This window comes from Numida meleagris, chromosome 2 (genome assembly GCF_002078875.1).
Source record: "Numida meleagris isolate 19003 breed g44 Domestic line chromosome 2, NumMel1.0, whole genome shotgun sequence".
NCBI lineage: Eukaryota > Metazoa > Chordata > Aves > Galliformes > Numididae > Numida > Numida meleagris.
In genome coordinates, this window is record NC_034410.1 from 140,615,353 (window position 1) to 140,634,358 (window position 19,006).

At 42.9% G+C, this 19,006-nt stretch overlaps 1 protein-coding gene and 1 long non-coding RNA gene across 4 annotated transcripts in view; one reads left to right on the forward strand and one right to left on the reverse strand.

The window, feature by feature from the left end:
* ST3GAL1 (ST3 beta-galactoside alpha-2,3-sialyltransferase 1) overlaps positions 1-19,006 on the reverse strand; it is a 77,266-nt gene that overhangs the window by 50,739 nt on the left and 7,521 nt on the right. The gene's annotated exons all lie outside the window — the stretch shown is intronic.
* On the forward strand, positions 7,972-13,270 carry LOC110393611. 2 transcript variants are annotated; one of them, XR_002435062.1, is made up of 3 exons: positions 7,972-9,276; positions 10,280-10,403; positions 10,824-13,270. It is a non-coding gene; the product is annotated as an uncharacterized LOC110393611 (long non-coding RNA). The 2 variants fall into 2 exon arrangements; XR_002435063.1 differs by lacking the exon at positions 7,972-9,276 and adding an exon at positions 9,286-9,437.

Below are 19,006 nucleotides of genomic sequence, written 5' to 3' on the forward strand. Positions count from 1 at the left end.
CATTTTTTAAATAATGTCATGTTTACTGTAAGCTAAGCAAAATCACTTTCTGGGATGGATGTTGCTTAGAGCATTTTTCCACATTTACTTCCAGTTTCAAAGTGCTGCATGGGTCTCCTTGTTAGAGCCAAATGAGACCCACACATCACACAGCTGGAGAAACAGCAGCAGTAGCAATGCATTTATAAACAGTAAAAAGCCCAGAAACACAAACTTTTGGAAGTAAGAGTGGAGGAGTGGAGAAAACAGATGAGATGACCCAAGAAGTCACTTCCACTTCTAAATTCCACAAAACTTTCTGTGTTAAAAATAGGTTGAGAAGTAGATATTTTTCCTGTGAACCAAGTGCCACGTTACAGGCTGAGAGGGCCAAACGACTCTGTATGTTCTCTTTGGAGGAAACAGATCAGGGACAGAATGCTAAACACTGCTTTGTCCACAGAATAAGGACAGGCCTGTTGGACAGTGTTACTTATACTAAGGATCATGGTAATCACAGTTGCTTGAGATCAGGTGCCAAGTCATTCAAAACCACATCCTAGTGCTTCCTGCATGCTACCTATTCAGTCTATGCATGGTTTGCTCTGAAAGGGGGCACGAAAGCCTGGGCAAGGTGTAGATCTTCACCAAACACCATCATGCACTGAGATCCCATGTCTCCCACTGCGGCCAGTTTGCACTATCTGGGGGCACAGGCCAACACTCCATTTGGAACATGCATGGCTTCCCATAGGAGCCAGCAGAAAATGAACTCCGCAGACAGACAGGGAAGTGAAATCCTTTCTTTTAACACACAAGACTATAAAAAAATAAAGAAGTCAAGCTGAGTGATGGTAACATTTCCATCTTTACAGCCACTGTTAGCTATGATGAATCCCTTTTGTAAATTCAGTGTCTTGAGCTGCAAATGCTTATCAAGAGTGTTATTATAAGCCACTGTGAGTCTGCAAACAAGAATTTCCACTGTATTTTAATGGCTGCTGGCCACATGCACCAAAAAAGGGGATTCTAACAGACATACAGTTATCATTGTTCAAATTTTAATGAATATATGGCATTCCCATTCATTATTTAAGTGACATACAGATGCAGTTTCAGTCAAAGCCGCCTCTTCATAAATGTTATTAACTACAAATGTGCCTTTAATAAAATATTACACTGTGCAAAAATAAAGTGTTGTACCAACAATCAAAGGAAAATGAATGGAAAGAATTAAAATTCTTTCACTATTCACTCAAAAACCTCTTTAATTTTAACAGGAGCTCTCTCAGACCCTGCACAGCAAAGCAGGCTTGGGCCTGCTGAGCACACACAAAGACAAGAAACACCTTCTCCAAGCTATTCTGGATCACACAAAGACTGATGCAGGGTTACTTGGGTCGGAATAGGTCTATCTGCAGTCATGTTGACCACAACTCAATAATGCTGCCTACAGACCCAATATACATGGCCCTGTGGCCAACTTTGTATTCATTATCCAACTGTCCGGACTTCGGAAAACACTCTGTAAATTGGTGTTCAAGCTGCCATGTGGGATTCAGTGCAGCTAAGGCCCTGATTTTCTCACCAATGCCTGTATTTTTGATAAACTTCTGTGCTGAGGAATCTCAAGTTGGGTACTTGGAACCAAAACATCCTAAATCTAGTCAGCTTGCAAACGCTGGCCCCAGACTGCTTGCTATTTATTTTCCCTAAATTAATCCGAGCTCAGCAAGACACTTAAGCACACATCCAACTTTATAAAGACAGAGTGGGTTTCCCACTCACTTAAATAATGCAGATGCAAATGCACTGCTGAATCAGGTCTATAAAAATCCAATAGCAGCCAGTAATAAATGCTGCGCCATACAAGAGTCATCTGCTCCGCAGTCAGAAGGACGGAGTGAATCTGTGCCCTGAAATGCCAGTGCCATGGGGCTGCCTCTGCTCCCTGCATCCCACTTCATTCCCTGGGTGTGCAGAGACAGGCTGAGAGCCTCACACACTCCTCCTCCTCTCCCTGTCTGGGAATAAGATGTGTCTCAATATAGAAGGCATCTATTATGCAAGATTTATCTTGGGTTTCCCTGCTACCATGCTTTCAAGATGTAGATAGTGTGAGTGCATCAGCTGGGTGCCTGAAGCTGGAGAGGGGCAGAAGCAGAGGTGGTATATTTGTCGAAGCATAAGGCTTTTCTTCGGCAGCAACTTTGTATTAAATTGGCTTTATTTCAACCAGGATAAATGAGCAAACCTGAAAATAAATGTAAGCAATACCACACTGGAACTGGCATCCTGCCTCTACCAGCACTACATACGCTGCACGCTGGGGAAGCTTAAAGTGGTCCCTGTAAGCCTGGTCAGCTCTGATAGACTGCTCCAGGAAAAGGTCAGAGCTAAAACCAACAAAAAGAGACTAAGACAGATGCCTTAGTGCAAACTTGCATGTCTAACACCCTCTGCTTAGCAGCACTCTTCTGACACTGGCACCCCAAGCTGTGCATGGATTTTGCATAAAGGAATACAGTAAATCCTGAAATAACAGGTTCCCAGATGTGTCCACAGCAATGACCCTGTACACTGCACCTGAAAATGAGTGAGCATTTAGCATCCATGTCATGACTGCACACAGCATGCACTCAAAAATCAGGCATTCCTTAGGGCCTTAGCATTGCAGGTGTTGTGACTAACACAAGTGGACAAGATGACTGGCAGAAAAGCCAACAGGCATCAGCCTTCCTGAGAAGGAGATGGAGGGAGCTTCTTCCCTTCCCGCCACTCAGCTCAGGCAGGACATGCAGTTAGAATCATAAAATCATTAAGGTTGGAAAAGACCACTAAGATCATCAAGTCCATCCATCAGAACCCATCCCCACCATGGCTGCTAAACCATGTCCCTCAGTGCAACATCTATCTTTTTCTTGAACACCTCCAGGGACGGTGACTCCACCACCTCCCTGGGCAGCCTGTTCCAATGCCTCCCCACTCTTTCTGAAAAGAAATTTTTCCTAATTTAAGTCAAATGTCCTCTTCCACCTGGCAGGATTCCCACCTTCATATCTCACTTGCTGGATTAATAACCTGTCTCCCTAAAGAGAACAGATCTGCTTGTAAGGTAAATGCTTTACATCACGTGGATGTAACGCTTGGGAGTACCTTTGAGTGAAGATTCAATACAAAGGATTTGGATTACAGGGAAGGTGGCCCCTGTGTAGCCCTCAATAAGGCCTTCAAAAAGGCATCAGTTCATGCACATAAAAGTCCTTTAGAGGATCTGGCTCTGGCTGATGCATGACATACATATATGATAGCCAGCAGCGGAAGGAAAAAAGCAGAATAACCCCCTAACAATAATCTATTTAATAAAATCATAGAACAACTTAGGTTGGAGAGGACTTTAAAGATCATCTAGTTCCAACCCCCTGTCATGGACAGGGTTGATAATCACTAGCTCTCCAAACAGCTTTAGGAAATGCTCCATCAGCATCCAAAAGAAAGACTGGGAGATGGAGCGGGGCTCCAGGACAGAACACATTTTTATCAAGTAAACCTGGATGAATTCAGCCATTTTTCATGCATATTCATCATAGAGAAACACGTCGGTTTCTCTAAATGTTAATAATGACTTTTTTCCTATCTTACGGGTAGGCCCTTCACAGATTTGAATCCTGCAAGTTCGCTTGGTGAAGAAGTTGCCGTGGGAGGCTGTTGTCCTCCACCATGGGTGGAATCTGTCACTTCTGTCATTTTCAAAGGCTATCATGAGAAGGCATCTCACCAAAGCTGCACGACGAAGCATCTTAATCTGAAAACTACTGAGGATTATTTCCATGCAGCCAGAAGTAGGAAGCCCTCTCTCCATTCCTACTTCTTGGGTTAAAATGAGTTAAATGGGTTACAATTAGTTAAAATGTCCTCTAAATCATTAATTTATAAATAAGGTTATTTCTGAGTGCATATGCTTTCAATTTCTTGTGATTTGAAATCTAAAATTAGAGCATTATTAAGGGATAAGGGTCAGCCGACTGGCTGGCAATGAACCCACCTGGAACAAAGTGATCTCAAAATAAACTTTTTTAATGAGAAGGATGGCGAAAAGCCAAGCAGAAGCTGCAGAGGATACCTCATTAAAGAAATTGATAAGCCTAAGTCGGGTCAATCTGTTTAAGTAACTCGATGGCTTCAGTCAGATAGGAATAGATCTGTTTAATTTGCCTCCAGCAAAGCAGCAGCATGGAGGAGGAGGAGCCCTCGTGGGGAGCCGTGAGCTCGCCGTAAAAGTTGGATTTGCTCACTTGGAAGAGACATCTCACACAAAGCAAAGAGAGGCAGCTGCAGGCAGGGAGCAAACCCGTGGTGTGCACTGACGCCATGGGACCTCTCCTGTTCTGCCAGCCCGCCCTGTGGGCATGGGGCCAGCTGAAAACACTCGCCAGGCACACATGGAAAATAAAATTCAGCGTGTGAGCAAGAGCGGTTTTCTTTTACACCTTTGCAGCCCTAGGAGAGGTTCAGCAGCAGCAAGTGAGCTGATACTCTGCTGGAACAAAAGCTCAAAATCTGGTTCTCATTTTCAAAGGCCAGCCCAGGGGCCTCGAATGGGAAAATAAATTCTTGCAATGAAGAAAGACCATGCTGTGAACTGAACAGCATTGCCTGGCCTCCGTCAGGATGTCCTCTCTGTTTTCAGTCTGTGCCGATGGCAGGGTTATCCCTGCTTCAGGACTTCTGTAATGCTGAAGACAGCACAGCCTCCAGCATCCAGCCTGGGGACTGCCGGCAGCCAACAGCGTCTTGCTAATGACTGCTGCGCACCGGGCAATGGATCAGCAGTCATTAGCAAAGCGCTGCTAAGCTGTGAGGCCTCGTTTGCAAGGTAGAGGGGTGACCCCACTGATACATCCTGGGGGCTGATTTCCTCACTGAGCAGAAAAATAACGTCTTTAAGTAATTGCATGGCTTGGTAACAGGTAAATAAGATTTTGCTTTTCAAAAAAGCCCAACACTGGTTTTATTAGACAGATCTCAGCAGCAACCCAATAGGAGGTTTTGTCAAGCCTGGACTTAATCTACCCTCAAAAATGATGTATAATGAATTATCATAATGATTAAGAGCCAAACAAAGCGTAAATGGAGTCCCTGTCACCCAGGCTTCAACCACACATTAAGCTTTATAATGTATGAGCACACATACTAATGAATTACTGTGTCTCTCCCAGGCTTTTGTTCCTTGCAGGCATACTCAGAGGGGTTCAGTGCATGTCAGCAGCCCCAGACATTAAATACCCTTCAGACAGGCCTCGGAAATCATGGGGTTTTGCATTCTCTGAATAGAGCTTCTGATCTTAGCATTAGGAATCTCACCTCAAAGCTTCTCCTGCTGTAACTTTAAAAAGTGAAGTGAGAACACCCCACCTTCCTGCCCAACCTGAAAAGGTGACATTTTGCTGAAACACCTTAAGCACAACATGCATCTCCTCAGTACAGCAGCAATCCACAAGTCGAAAACCTGCAGCTCCAAAGTCAAAGTGAAATTTGCTTAAACAATTTGCTTAAACCCAGCAGAATATATTTTATCCAGAGAAAAGGCTTCAGCAGGGATGAGGGGGTTCTGGGGGTCTTTGTCTTGCACCAGCATCGCCTGCCTTACGCAGGGCAAAAGGACCCCAAAACCCCACTGCCTACACAAGTGCCATCCCCTATGGGATGAATGCAGGAGAGATACAGGTTAGCGGGAAGAGGATTTTTTGGCTGGATGATTACTACAGATTATTAAGCTGTTCTCCTCTGGCCAGATTTGCTGTTGACTCAACAAAAGAAAGCACAGACAGCTGAGGACCTGCCAAGCCTGTGCAGAGCGGTTATGCCAAACAAAAAGAAGTCAACATGAAATCGGAAGGAAGCCATAGACATGTGTTTTCTCTTACACCTGCAAAACTGAAATCAACTTCCCTTTTCTCTTAATGGAAAACTTGCAAATGCAGAGCTGAGGGGAATACCACTCCTTGCATTACCCATACTGAAAGCAGATGTTCAAAAATTTCACCTCATCCCAAACTTCATTTCCTGAAGTCTAATCTATTTTGATTCAGCTATTCCCTAGGGACCTCCAGTTCCTCTTTTAAATGGTACAGCAATGAGAAAGGGGAAAATCTGAGGGATTCCCGAGAAGGCAGCTCCAAGCAGCAGCTGTTCACCCGGGCAGAGCGTGGAGGAATTACATCACAAGAGCAGAGGGAGATGGGTGATGTGGATCTGCAGAGCCTGGGTTAGTCAAATGACTTTTTCAGGGCTTTATGCCAGAATGAAACAAAGATAATCCGCTAAAAGAATTCCCCATCAGCATGGAACTGCCAGATGCTTGCTGTGCTCAAGATATTCAGGGTGGGAAGGCTACATATGAGGGCACAGGTTCAACACATTCATCAGCAGCAGGTTGGGAAAAAAACCAACAACATATAAGACGATGTAAAAGCAGAGCTACAGGCCAAGTGCTTTGTGCTGGGAAGTCGTCACTCCCTGGGGTCTGGCATTGAGGAATGGCAGCAGCCAGCGTACAGCAAGCCAGCCAAGTGCAAAGCCACACAGAGAGCAGCTTGGGGATGAGTGAAACCAGATCCTCATCAATGGCTCAGCACAAGCCTCAGGAATAGGGAAAGGATCCCTCTGAAGCAGACTGAGCATTCAGAGCAACTCAAAATGCCAATGAACGTGATGTAAAAGCAATAATAAGAATTAAAAATAAAAATCATGCAGAAGATTTTGTTTGTTTTTCTGGATGCATCTGTGTTTTCACAGTCTAAGGATACATCCATCCCAGTCATTTTAGACCTCAAAAGAACTGCCTGCAACTTATTATTATTTTTACATACAGCTTTAAACAACCCAAATTAAGTAATTAAGCAAACAGTGCCTCCAGCAGACATTTGAGCTTCTGTGGTCAGACTTTCCAGTTACATCATGTACTCTTTATCCACGTCTTCTCTTTCCTTCAAGTATTTCAGCATCTCAGAGGATTTTAAATTACATCGTATCTAAAACTGTAGCTGTCCAGCTCGTCACAAACACTCAAAACAATATGAGAGCTGAACTCATAGAGGGACATGGAGTAAAGCTCTGAATAGAAGTGTAATGCAGAATCCAAAATCTCAGTGAGAATCATGTTTTTGCATCCCAAGACTGTATTTGCAAGCTAGTCATCCTTTTACTTCTCCATAGATCAATCAATATTTTTAGCTTCATTTTTTTACATATGTAGATATTAGCAGAGAAGAGAATTGACATTTCACTACTAGAGAAATTTTCCTCCTGCATCCTCACATCTCTTCCTGAGAAAAGCCAATAAAAGCTTTCTTGCAATGACAGTGAACATGTGTACGAACAACGAGGCTATCAAATTAAAGGCAAACCTGCTATAATATCAGTGGTGACTTGCATACACCACAGAAGCATCCCACTGAGAAAAGAGCTCATGCCAGCTCTGCTACAAAACATGGCAAAAAAGCATCTAGATGGTGCAAACAAAGGGAGATTGCCACAGAAATTACGACTGATCAGATGTTTTTGCAGGAGAAATTCCTTCCCCAGGTTATCAGCAGCAATTGGTGCTTCAGATAATCAGTAGAAAGTTGTGAGAAGCCCTTTAAGATAGTAAAAAGGATCTCTTCCTCAAACTTTTGGAGACAGCAGTACAGCGCAAAGCATGAGATTCAGTGTCTGACACACCATGTACACTGCTTTTCAGGCTTACTCAAAACGGGAGTGCAGCATCAAGTTTCAGGGTCAGGCACTGACAAAGCAGCAATACCTCACTAGAGTTCAAATGTTGCTATTCTTCAGTAAAAAAAAAAGGCAAACGCATGTCCCCTGGCAGAGTGCCAACAGCATCTTTACAAGTAGGGCACAAGAACAACTATACAATATGCGGGGAAGCTGATTTCTGATGTGGGAAACCTTAAAGAAGGCTTCCCTCAGCCTGGACCTCTCTTGTCTAAGAGTACACCTACAGGGGGGTGTCAGGCACTGGAAAGACAACGGCTGGGTAAATTTTCAGCTACGTCGTTCATCACAGAAGGGTTGGTTATTAGGGTTTTGACTCTTTGTTTATATGTAGTGAGTTTTTAAGAAAAACAGGGGTCCAGAGGTCTGCAGGGTAGCTCTGAGGCAGTCAGGCCAGTAATATTGTTCCCCCCTAAAGAAACATCAAGCAGATCCTTTGGTTGAGACCATTTCAGGTTGGATGTTAGGAAAAATTTCTTCTCAGAAGGAGTGGTGAGGCATTGGAACAGGCTGCCCAGAGAGGTGGTGGCACCACCGTCTCTGGAGGCATTCAAGAAATGTGGAGATGTGGCACTAAGGGACATGGTTGTGACAGTGGTGATGGGTTGATGGTTCCAGTAGATGATCTTAGTGATCTTTTCCAACCTGAGTGATTCAAGGAATCAACTGCTGCAGTGTTTATTTATCTCTGCAGCCTACAAAAGGAGACCATATAACCAGCTCTGACAGAAACCCGTGTGTTGCAGATGCACTTGGTCAGCTGCATCCCACGCTCTGTGCAAAGTCCCAGACAGGACAGGAAAACACTCTGTTCCAAAAGGAGCACAAATTACCTCCCTTGCTACACCTGTCCGCCAAACACTCCCTTTCATTTTGTAAGACAAGCAGTTTTCTCCTAATTAAAAGAAACCAAAGCACTCCTGAAAGAAAATAAACTCCCAATTCCCTTGGTGATGCAGGAGAACATACTTCTTTCTGCAAGGTCATTTTTAAATTATTGTGTCACAGTGGTATATTATTCACAATACTGATTCTGCCAATAGTGGTCACCAGCAATACTGGTGTGATGCAGCAGAAGCCCTGTTCCCTACAGCCATGTGTGTGGTTGGCCTGCTAAGGCTGGAGAGAGACTTGGAAGTGAAGGCCTACAAACTTGTCATGAAGAGAGAGAAAACACTGTCATAGGTTTCATCCAGGAAAGTATTTTGACAGCTTCCCTCCACTCTCCATTGCTCCACATCAAGTGAAATCTGGAGTTTGGTACCAGAGTAACTGCAGCCTAACAGCACTTTATTTATCACCTCAAATTACTGAGTTCCCAGGGCAGCAGCAACTCCTCTGCACACCAAGGTTTTCTGCTTGAAAGGCTGACACCTTCGAAGCCACTCTAGGCCTGGTAGACCTCAAACTATGATCTCACAGGGCGTTACTTTGCACCTGGACTGATCCATTCCCTCACCCAAGCATCTTTCACCAGTCCAGGGTCATCTTGGCTGGATTTAACCTCTGCTTTCATAGGTAGGCAGCCAGCAGCATCCCATTTCGAGACCTCCTCCCTCCTTGTTGCCAAGCAGCTCCTCCAGGGCCACCAAATCCTGCTGAGGGCCACTTGCTCTCATCACACTGCCATTCACATTCTGTTACTTGCTACCATGGCTGCTACCTATCAAGAGCTATTAGTAAGTCACATTCACTCTTCTCATTTAGTATAGAAAGGCTTATAAGGTTATAACTTACAAAACCAAAAATCATTTACTTAAGACTTCCATACATTGAGAGCTTAGGTACTATAAAATACCAATCTACATGTCTAAAGGAAGCACATTTATCTTTTATAAATAGATGTATTTGCAACCAAGTAGGCATTAAGCTCTCTATTCCCCATCCAGAACAGTGGAATCTCTAGAAAAATTGTTCTAGCACATTTTAACACCTCATCAGTCATGTTTGCACAACATGGGATATGAAGAATCCTTAAAAAGAGAAAAAAGAGCCCATGGTGTCATTTGTGTTACCAGAGTCTTCTCACACTGCAAATTCAAAGGTTCCCAGTATTTCTTCATTACTTTAAAACTTTTGGCATCTGTGACTTCTCCATGGAATAAAGTATCTGCATTTCAGCTCTTCAATAGCAGATGACTAAGGATTTTCAGTACTTCAGAATGTAGACCCAGCCAGCGCTGTTTCAAAAATGTTTAATGTGATAGCACATTTGAAAATGAGATTGAAAAGAAATACTAATTAAAACCAGATAAGCTCTGAAAGAGATAGAAAGTAGTAGTTCCAGCCCATAGCTGCCAAAATCACACCAGACAAAGCTGAGTTTCCCAGATCTTCTGTGCATGCATCTTCAAGCCAGTGTCCTATCTAAACTCTATCTCATTTCACTTGTTCTAAAAATGATCAAAGTCTCTATTTACCTAATCTCTACAAACCCTTTCAAGGGCTGGAATCATCAGAGATTGTATCACAGGTTGCTGTTGGAACAAAGACAAAGCAAATGTTATCCTTTGTACCTTAGACTGCAGGTCGCAAGTCTTCATCCCATGGTTATACAGTAGACAACTCAGATCAACATTGTCACTGAAACCAATCTTTCCAAAGCAGTGGCGATACCAGCACTGCAAGTAGAAGGGCCAAGTGTGGTAAGTTCGGAAGCAGAATGTGTTACAGATATATTCTGGATATTTCATAAATAACATATGTCAGCTAGCTAGAAGTGTTTTTCCTTTAGTCAAGGATGGGTAGCTGGATTATTTCCTCACCTGCTTTAAGATATATCTTGTATAGAGGAAATCTGTACTCGGTTTGCCCAAATGTTCCATATAATTCTATGTCTATTTTCCGTTCCAATAGGTTGGAAGTTAGATGCTTCTATATTTCTTGTTTTAGTTTGGGACCTTTATCCCACAGACTTGCTAGCTCTTATTATTCCCACCAATGACATAGTTCACTTTTCCTTTGTTAACTGATACATTGTCACTGCAGGGTAAAAAGGAAGGGGAAAGTAATGACACAAAGCAGAAGATTTAAACTTAAAGTTTATTCTTCTTTGTCTGTTTGAGGCTGCTTCAAGCATGAATTCACTACTGCTGTTTAAAAAAGAAACTCCCCAATTACCCAAGTGACTCAGCTTCTGTGGAGAGACTGCTGCTTGTCCGTCACGTGCCAGCACACCACACATCCACGCTTACTGCAAGAACTGGACTCCTGATCTATAATCTTCTATGGACTGCATGGCTTTGAAGAAATCACAATTAAAAAAAAAACTGAAAAAAAATGAGATTTTAAACTCATGCTTCCTTTTCAAACGAGTTCTTCTTGTAAGACTTAAATTCAAACACAAAAGCTGAGATTTGAAACGTGTACATACATTTTCAATCCAGTTCACATGATCATTAGCAGCATTAAATCAAGAAAGAATCCGCTTTGAAACACAGTCACCTGGTACCATGAAAATGTGCTGGCATTTCTGATGTTCTGAGAGGGGCTGGCACCCCAAGCCAGGAGACAGCAGAGCTTTTCAAGTTCTGCTCATTATTTGCTTTGCAGTGACACAGGAAACAGTGAAGGCTTTAATCTGTAAATAATCTTTCCCTTGCAGATCTGGAAAAGATCTATAGGAAAAAATTGCATTTTTTTCCCCTGTGAAATGCTTCATTAAAGTACTGCTCGCTCAATAACAAGGAGAAAAAAAAATAAATATTTTTATACCGAGCCAAAACTCCTGCACCTCTTTCTTCTTATGCTACAAACAGCTTGCTTGAGTTGCAGGAGATTGGGCTTTGCATAAGAATGCTTCACAGAAGAGGGGGAAAAACAATTCCTAAACACTAGGGAGAAATTAAGAGGAAAAATGTGCAAGATAAAATAGCCAGATGAGCAGCTAAGTGCTCCGACGCCTTGATCTCGCACATCAAATAGAATACATCTGCTTCCTTTCTCCTACAAGTGCCCTCCCCATCAGGGCACAGACATCCAACTTCAGACTGAAGCCTTCTTAAGGATTTTTTACTTTCCTATCTCTCCCTCGGCTTGCTCCTTCCTACACCACCTAACAGATCGGGTACAGGGCAGCCCTTCAGATTTGAGTCTTAATGCTGTACATCAGTATGATTGATTGGACCTCAGCAAAATGACTGTGTAATGATAATTTCAGAGAGAGGGAGGATTAATTTGGGTGTGATGCTGCAAATCAATCTCCATTTTAGAGTAATTAACTCCAGCCGCTTCAAGAGCGGCAACACAGCCAGCACTGCTGCAGGTACCCACTAAGAGCAGAAGAACCCAAGAGGTGCCCACACGTCCTACATCTCTCACATGGACATCACTCGAGCCCAGAAAAAGCTGGAGAAATAGCAAAGAGAGGATCGCAGATGCACTTGGTCTCTGGGTGACGAGACATGTCCCTCTAAGTCAGTGACAATGTCACTCTGGTAAGGCACTGGAACAGGCTGCCCAAGGAAGCGGTGGAGTCACCGTCCCTGGAGGTGTTCAGGAAATGTGTAGATGTGGCACTGAAGGACACTGCTTAGTGGGCATGGTGGGGATGGGTCGACAGTTGGACTAGATGAACTTAGAGGTCTTTCCAACCTTAATGATTCTACAAACAATCCAAAGCTCTAATAATTTCTTTTTGGCTCTGTAACTACTTCCATGATGAGAAGTGCTAAAGGTTTTTAAATGTAGAATCCCTGTATTTCCACACATGTAACCCACAATAGTAACTACTCAGGTGCCCTGCAGCAGTGCAAGCTATGGGCTCTGTAACTAAAATCAGAGTGAAATCCTGGCCATAGCAACATGGTAAAGCTACAGACTGAAGCAGCAACTCAATAGTCTGATTTGTATGGCTGGCTTTATTAAGGATATTGGAAGATACATTGATGATCCCAACTTAATAGTTTAGAGCAGCAAATCAATAGTTTGGGCCAAATTATGTTCCTATTTTAGTTCATTTAGATCTATGAAAATGAACTGAATTACTTAAGATCTTCATATATACATAATAAAGCTGGTTCCCTTTTGGCACCGTGGTCTGCGGGTACTCATTACAGAAGCCAAACCACAGGCTCACTCCAGATGGCTTGTCTCTACAACACAGCATGCATCCAAGGCACTTTACAAACTAATCACCTACTGATCATATCCTTTCAATTAAAAATTACTCAATATTTCCAAGTGCTGTCATCCATTTTAGAAATACCAGAAAATTATGAGGTGCTTCACCAATAAAATGCAGCTTTTTCTACGTTATAAAATTGTCAGCTAAACAACATTAACCAGTTGGGTAAAGTGGCAGAGTTCATATGTGGCACATGCTGCATTTGCAAGTTGCTCCACCCCTACATCTGCTGTAATGCCAGCCTTAGAAGGACCATCTGAGAGCAGAGACAAATTGGGAAAAAGTGTGTCTTACTCTACAGAGGAGATACAGATGAAGAGAATCACAGAATGGCTTGAGAAGGAAAGGATCTTAAAGCCCATCCAGTTCCAACCCCCTGCCATGGGCTGGCTGCCACCCACCAGACCAGGCTGCCCAGGACCCCATCCAACCTGGCCTTGAACGCCTCCAGGGATGGGGCATCCACAGCTTCTCTGGGCAGCCTGTCCCAGTGCCTCACCACCCTCTGAGTAAAGAATTTCCTCCTAATATCTAACCTAATCCTCCCTTCTTTTAATTTAAAACCATGCTCCCTTGTCTAGAGAAACATAATCAAATGGCTAGAGCTCCAAAAGAAAATCCAGCTTCTCCTGGCTGTCAGCTCATAGCAACAAGCAAGAAAGATAAATTATGACTGACAAAACAACAGACTTCTGTACTCATTGTAAAGAAAATTAAGAGTACTCTTCAGCCAAATGGCTGTGTGTATCAAATTTAGTTTATTACACAGCGGCACATATTTAATGCCATAGCTACACACAGCCATGCTTTCAGCCAGGAGCGTATGTTTGTACAGGATAAGTGATTCCACATAAGCAAAATGTTCCTGTACTGCGCCTTTTGGACAGGTATCCCATAACTCAGTGTTTTTTCACTATGCTGGGTGAATTGCAGGCTATAGGTATCTGGTCCATAAACACACGACTCTCTATGGTCATCTAAGCAGTTTCATGCCTGTTGAGAGTCAGGTACCATCTTGTCGTAAAGACAGTAATGAGGACATGTGATTCAGTCACTTATGTCACCCATGCTTTTAGTGTTTATAAATATTAATAACCCTGATTGCTATATAGTACTATTGCAGTTTAAAGCTTGGAGCATCTTGAATAGTCATGACAATGAGACAGTTCCCAGGAAACCAAAGTTGGCAACAGAATGCAAGAGGAAAAATTTTGAAAGAAATAAAGAGAGACATTGCATGAGGCCACCCATCTTGTCTCCTGAGATTATATGGCTATATTTATGCAGTTCAAATAGTGTACAAGTGTATCACTACAGTAAAATCATTCCTTACAGCAATGACAGATGAGACTTGTTCATTTGGAAACATGCAAGGGTGTACGAGATTTTAGTGTCCCTAGGAAAAGTTGTATTCCATTTTCACTTTATGACAATGCAAACAGCTATGACATAAACACAGCCTTCGAAAGGAATACGTAGACAATCAAAGTGTAAACAGAAAGTGTATCTGCTGGGAGCTGTAAAGGTGTTGGCCATGAATATACAAAGACAACCTGAGCTTTCCTACCCCAAAGTTGCCTTTGGTACTTGTCTCGGTGACCTTGGGCTAAGAAGATCATTTCTCTCCACAGTGAACAGGCATGCCATAATCTTTACTCCACAACCCCCGTATTTTTAGCTAACAGCTTCCTTCCCTTCTTGGTTGAAGACCTTTTCTTACAGATGTCACTTGTGACCACAGACCTAGTGCAATAGCTTACTTTTGCTTCACTGCTAGCAACTAGAGTCACTTCAGGTCATTAACAAGACTTGTCTGGCCAAGAAGCTTCTAGAATTGCAATGAAGTATTTATTTAATATCCTCAGATGAAAGGTACTATGCAAATAAAGAGCACTGTGATGTACCAAAGAGGGTCCTCTGATTACCATCTCTTGTTAGTCCAATAGAAGTAAATGGATTCTAGCTTGAGTTTTTACAGGCGTTTCCTGGATAAAGATCCTGTAGTTTAAAATAAACCCTGCTAAACAAGCTATAGTCCACTTAGCTTGACAAAATTAAAACAATTAACTTGCGGGGAGCCAAGCTGCTTCTTCCATATTCACTGGCCAGCTCCTTAGAGACAATGTCTGAAGTACAAAGAGGCTTTCAAGGCCAGATTCTGATGTTGTTCAGCATGGTGTAAATCAGGAATAATCCCTTTAGAGATTAGTAAAAGGAAGATCAGATTCAGGCTCGCAGAGTTAAGTACAAACCATGTGCTGGGCTTATTCTAATTCTTCTATGCACAAAGAAATTCTTCTTCCACATGTCCCTCTCCATCCTGCCTAAAGCACTCTGAACTGAGGTTCAGAAGTGCTGCTGATAACACCCAACAGAAGACATTCATTATTGCAAAATAATTCTGCCTACATATGTATTGAGTAAGCCTCGCAATTAAAAAACAAAAAAAATTAAAAAGGTAAATTACACAGGAAGAGCAACATTTCATTTAAAGATCCCTCCTGACCCCTGAACCATGAAATGAACAGCAGTAACCATCTTTTACAAGAAACCAACACATTTAATTACCTTGATTTACAGTATATGTCTCTGGTTCTGGGCATATATCAAAGGAAAGCATAAGAGGAGCTTTAGCCAGATGCATGTAACTTCCTTACAAAGCATCTCAACAGGAATTCCAGTGCTGATATGAATGAATGCAGGGCTATCTGAGAGTTGTTCCCCTTTCGGCTTCTCTTCTGAAGCTTCAGGCAAGAACAACAACAAAAACATATCAGCAAGTCACCGTCTTAATAAAACTATGCATCCCTGTACCACTGTATCAGAAGCATACGAGTTTTGTCATTCATGACTGTGCTAATGCACCAGTCTGAGTGTGCACATTGGGAAACCTGGCGTAAAAGACTAAGACATAAATCTCTTTCCTATTTAGATCAAGATACAATTCCTCATTTCTTGTGAGGGTTGTGAAGTTACGTGCTGCGGGCAGCATGAGCCTACATGAATACTATCCTCATTTGATGTGGAGTAGTTCAGTCTCTGCCATAATGCTTACTGTGCTTATGCCTCCCAAGACAGCCTGCTGAGCAGCCTGACTGAAGGACACCTGTAATTCTGGATACCAAGTGTGTCAAGAAGAACCAATTTTTTAGTCTCTAGCTCTTTCAACACACAAGACGCTTTCTGCAGGTCCCTGCTGCATGCCTTAAAGTTCACTTATCAGGTTTGAAATCTTTTACCATGCATTGTTTGCAAGGATCTAGTGGCCTTCAAGGCAACATAACAATCTCACATTCCAAGCACTTTGGACAGTAAGTTGAATTTCAATAGGAGCTATAAGTAGAGTACCAAGGACTGTCACCTCAACAAAAGAATTTCCTTTGAGAAGGGGAGGAAATCTGATGAGGTAACTTTGCAAGAAAGGAGATTTTATCTTTTTTTACCTCTACCCATACTCTTGGACAGTGATGGCAGATATGCCTAGGAAAACAAACTCTGCTAGACAGACTGAAGAGTCCAGTTGGAACTGGGTAAGAAAAACAGCATCAATGAGCCTGTTCAAAAAAGTGCCATGTGTTCCAGAGATTATGAGAACTGAGACGCTTTGCAAGTCTCATTAAGCAGATGAGACTTTCAGCAATCGATTCGAACACATGTGCTGAGCAATAGCCCCGTGCTGACTCAGAGAGAAGCATCCTACCCACTCTGTCTCCTTAACACATTTCAGGCTTAAAAGAGTCCCCAGGTAATGAGCAGATCAAGCCTTAATGAGCTCATTAGATATGACAAGTCTATACTCAAGGTTACTGTGCACAACCCTATTCTCTCTTGAAGAAAGGTGAAATCGTCATGCAGCATTTGTTACTGATGGAAGAGAGGATTAAAAACCAAAAGCAGTAGTTGGTACTGGAAGCAGAAACACCTTAATTTCCTTGGAAGTCAATATTGTCAGTGCCAGCCAAAGCAATGCTGCCACGCACCTGCCCAGGAGCAGCAATCAGCTTGGAAGACAGCATAACAGCTCAAGGGGAGATCAGAAAGATTGATTTTGATAGCTGAAAAAAGCAAGAGGGTTTTTAATATTCAGAAAAGCGTCAGTACCCTAATAACAGAATTTCCATCTCTAAGAGCTACACTTGTCAAATAACACCTGATTAGATACAAGAATACAAAAAAAAGGGATCCTGGCTTCGACAAATTTGAAGCAGCTCCTTTGGTAGAGGTGAGGAGGTTAGAGGGCGATGCTTTTCAAAAATGCAAAAGTCTCACCTGGTTTTACCCTTGATGCAACCCTCAAGCACTGATGCCTGAATGTAAAATCTCATAATTCAACTGAGACAGATGTCAGCGGCACAGGAATAGGCAATACAAGTTTCAGTAGTTTCTGAAAGCAGGAAGAGTTGCACTCCACCCTGGCAATCCAACACTTAACGCATGCATTTATGCCAAGCAAATGTGAAGCACGTACAGGAAGTTCAAGGAGGAACTGGGGAGAGGGTCTCTCCTTCTGCCTCTGGTCTGTTCCCTGAGGATACATCCCCACACCTCCTGCATGTGTGCATCACAGCCACTACATTTCCAAGCAAGACAGTAATGGCACAAAACTTTGCTGGCAGGTGACAGTCAGACTCCCAGTATTAACTGCCACGTTCAGAGACATGCCGAAAGCATGGTTCATGGCTCCAGGAACAATCTTGAGGCAGACTGACACCTCGATGAAATGCAGCTTTCCAAAGAGAAGCTGTGGTGCATTTTTTCTTTTTCATAAAATGCAGAAAATCCCTTAGTTTCAACATGGCAAGATAAATAATGGAAGTTGATGTTTTGAGCAAAGCCTCTTTAAGAAATTCACACATACAAGAGAAGAAAGCTGGGACGTGCACATCCCTGACAGCTCGCCTAACAACAATCCAAGGTTTGCTCCCTGCTGCTCTAGCATCTAACTCTCGGTCAGGCTCATTCCCACTAGAGAACTGTCCTCCCAAAAATAACAACTGTAAATGAAGCAAACATGAGACCTGCTAGGATTGTTTGTCAGTTAGTGCAGTGAGAGTCCCCACACACAGGACAAAGGGCTACTGCCTAGACTGGGGCAGAGGGAAACTCTTCTCCAAGAAACAACAGAGGCAGTGACCGCACTGAGCACTTCTGGCTTCATCTGGGAATATTTTTGCCTAACAATGCATTCTTCATCCACTGTTTTTAGGGCTATAGGTAAAGGACAAACATGCCCTCCTCTTAAGCAGGCTGAAGCATAGACACAACTGATGAGCCCCTCTTCTATTCCAACAGTGGGACAGTGGAAGGAAAGAGCATCCTATTCTCCCCTGGCTGTGCAAAAAAGAAACAGGCATCCCCTTCCAAACAAGCTGAGATGGTAATTGCAGCCTATTGATTCTTTTCCATCCAAACCTCCAGTTTTTCCCTATTAAAAAATCCCAAAATGAATCACATTTACATAGTAGCTTACTCAGCCAATATTTACACTCAACCCAGTATTGACAAGAGACTCCTGAGTTGCAGAGAGGTAACTTATTCAAAACTCCTTTGTTTCCATGCTACCAGCAAATGTTTTAACAAATTTTGCAGTTACTGTATACGGTCTTGCATTTTTCAACAGCCAGCATCCATCTGAATAGCAGGGTGGAGAGGAACCTGATTTCAACAAAAGCAAGCATAGAGTCCTGCATCAGTACAGGCTAGGGGATGACCTGCTGGAGAGGAGCCCTGCAGAGAAGGACCTGGGTGTTCTGGTGGACAACAGGTCTGTTCAGTTTGAAGAAGAAAAAGCTAAGAGGGGATCTGATCAATGTTTATCAATATCTAAAGTGCAGGAGGCAATTGGATGAAGCTAGACTCTTTCCAGTGGTGTGCAGCAACAAGACAAGGAGCAATGGCCAAAAACTGGAACACAGGAAGTTCCATACAAATACACAGATATGAACTTTTGTATAGTGAGGGTGACAGAGCACTGGAACAGGTTGCTCAGAGAGGTTGTAGAGTCTCCTTCTTTGAGATATTCAAGACCCATCGGGATGCCTACCTGAGCAGCTTGCTGTAGGAAACCTGCTTTAGCTGAAGGGTTGGACTCAATGATCTCCAGAGGTCCTTTCTAACCCCTGC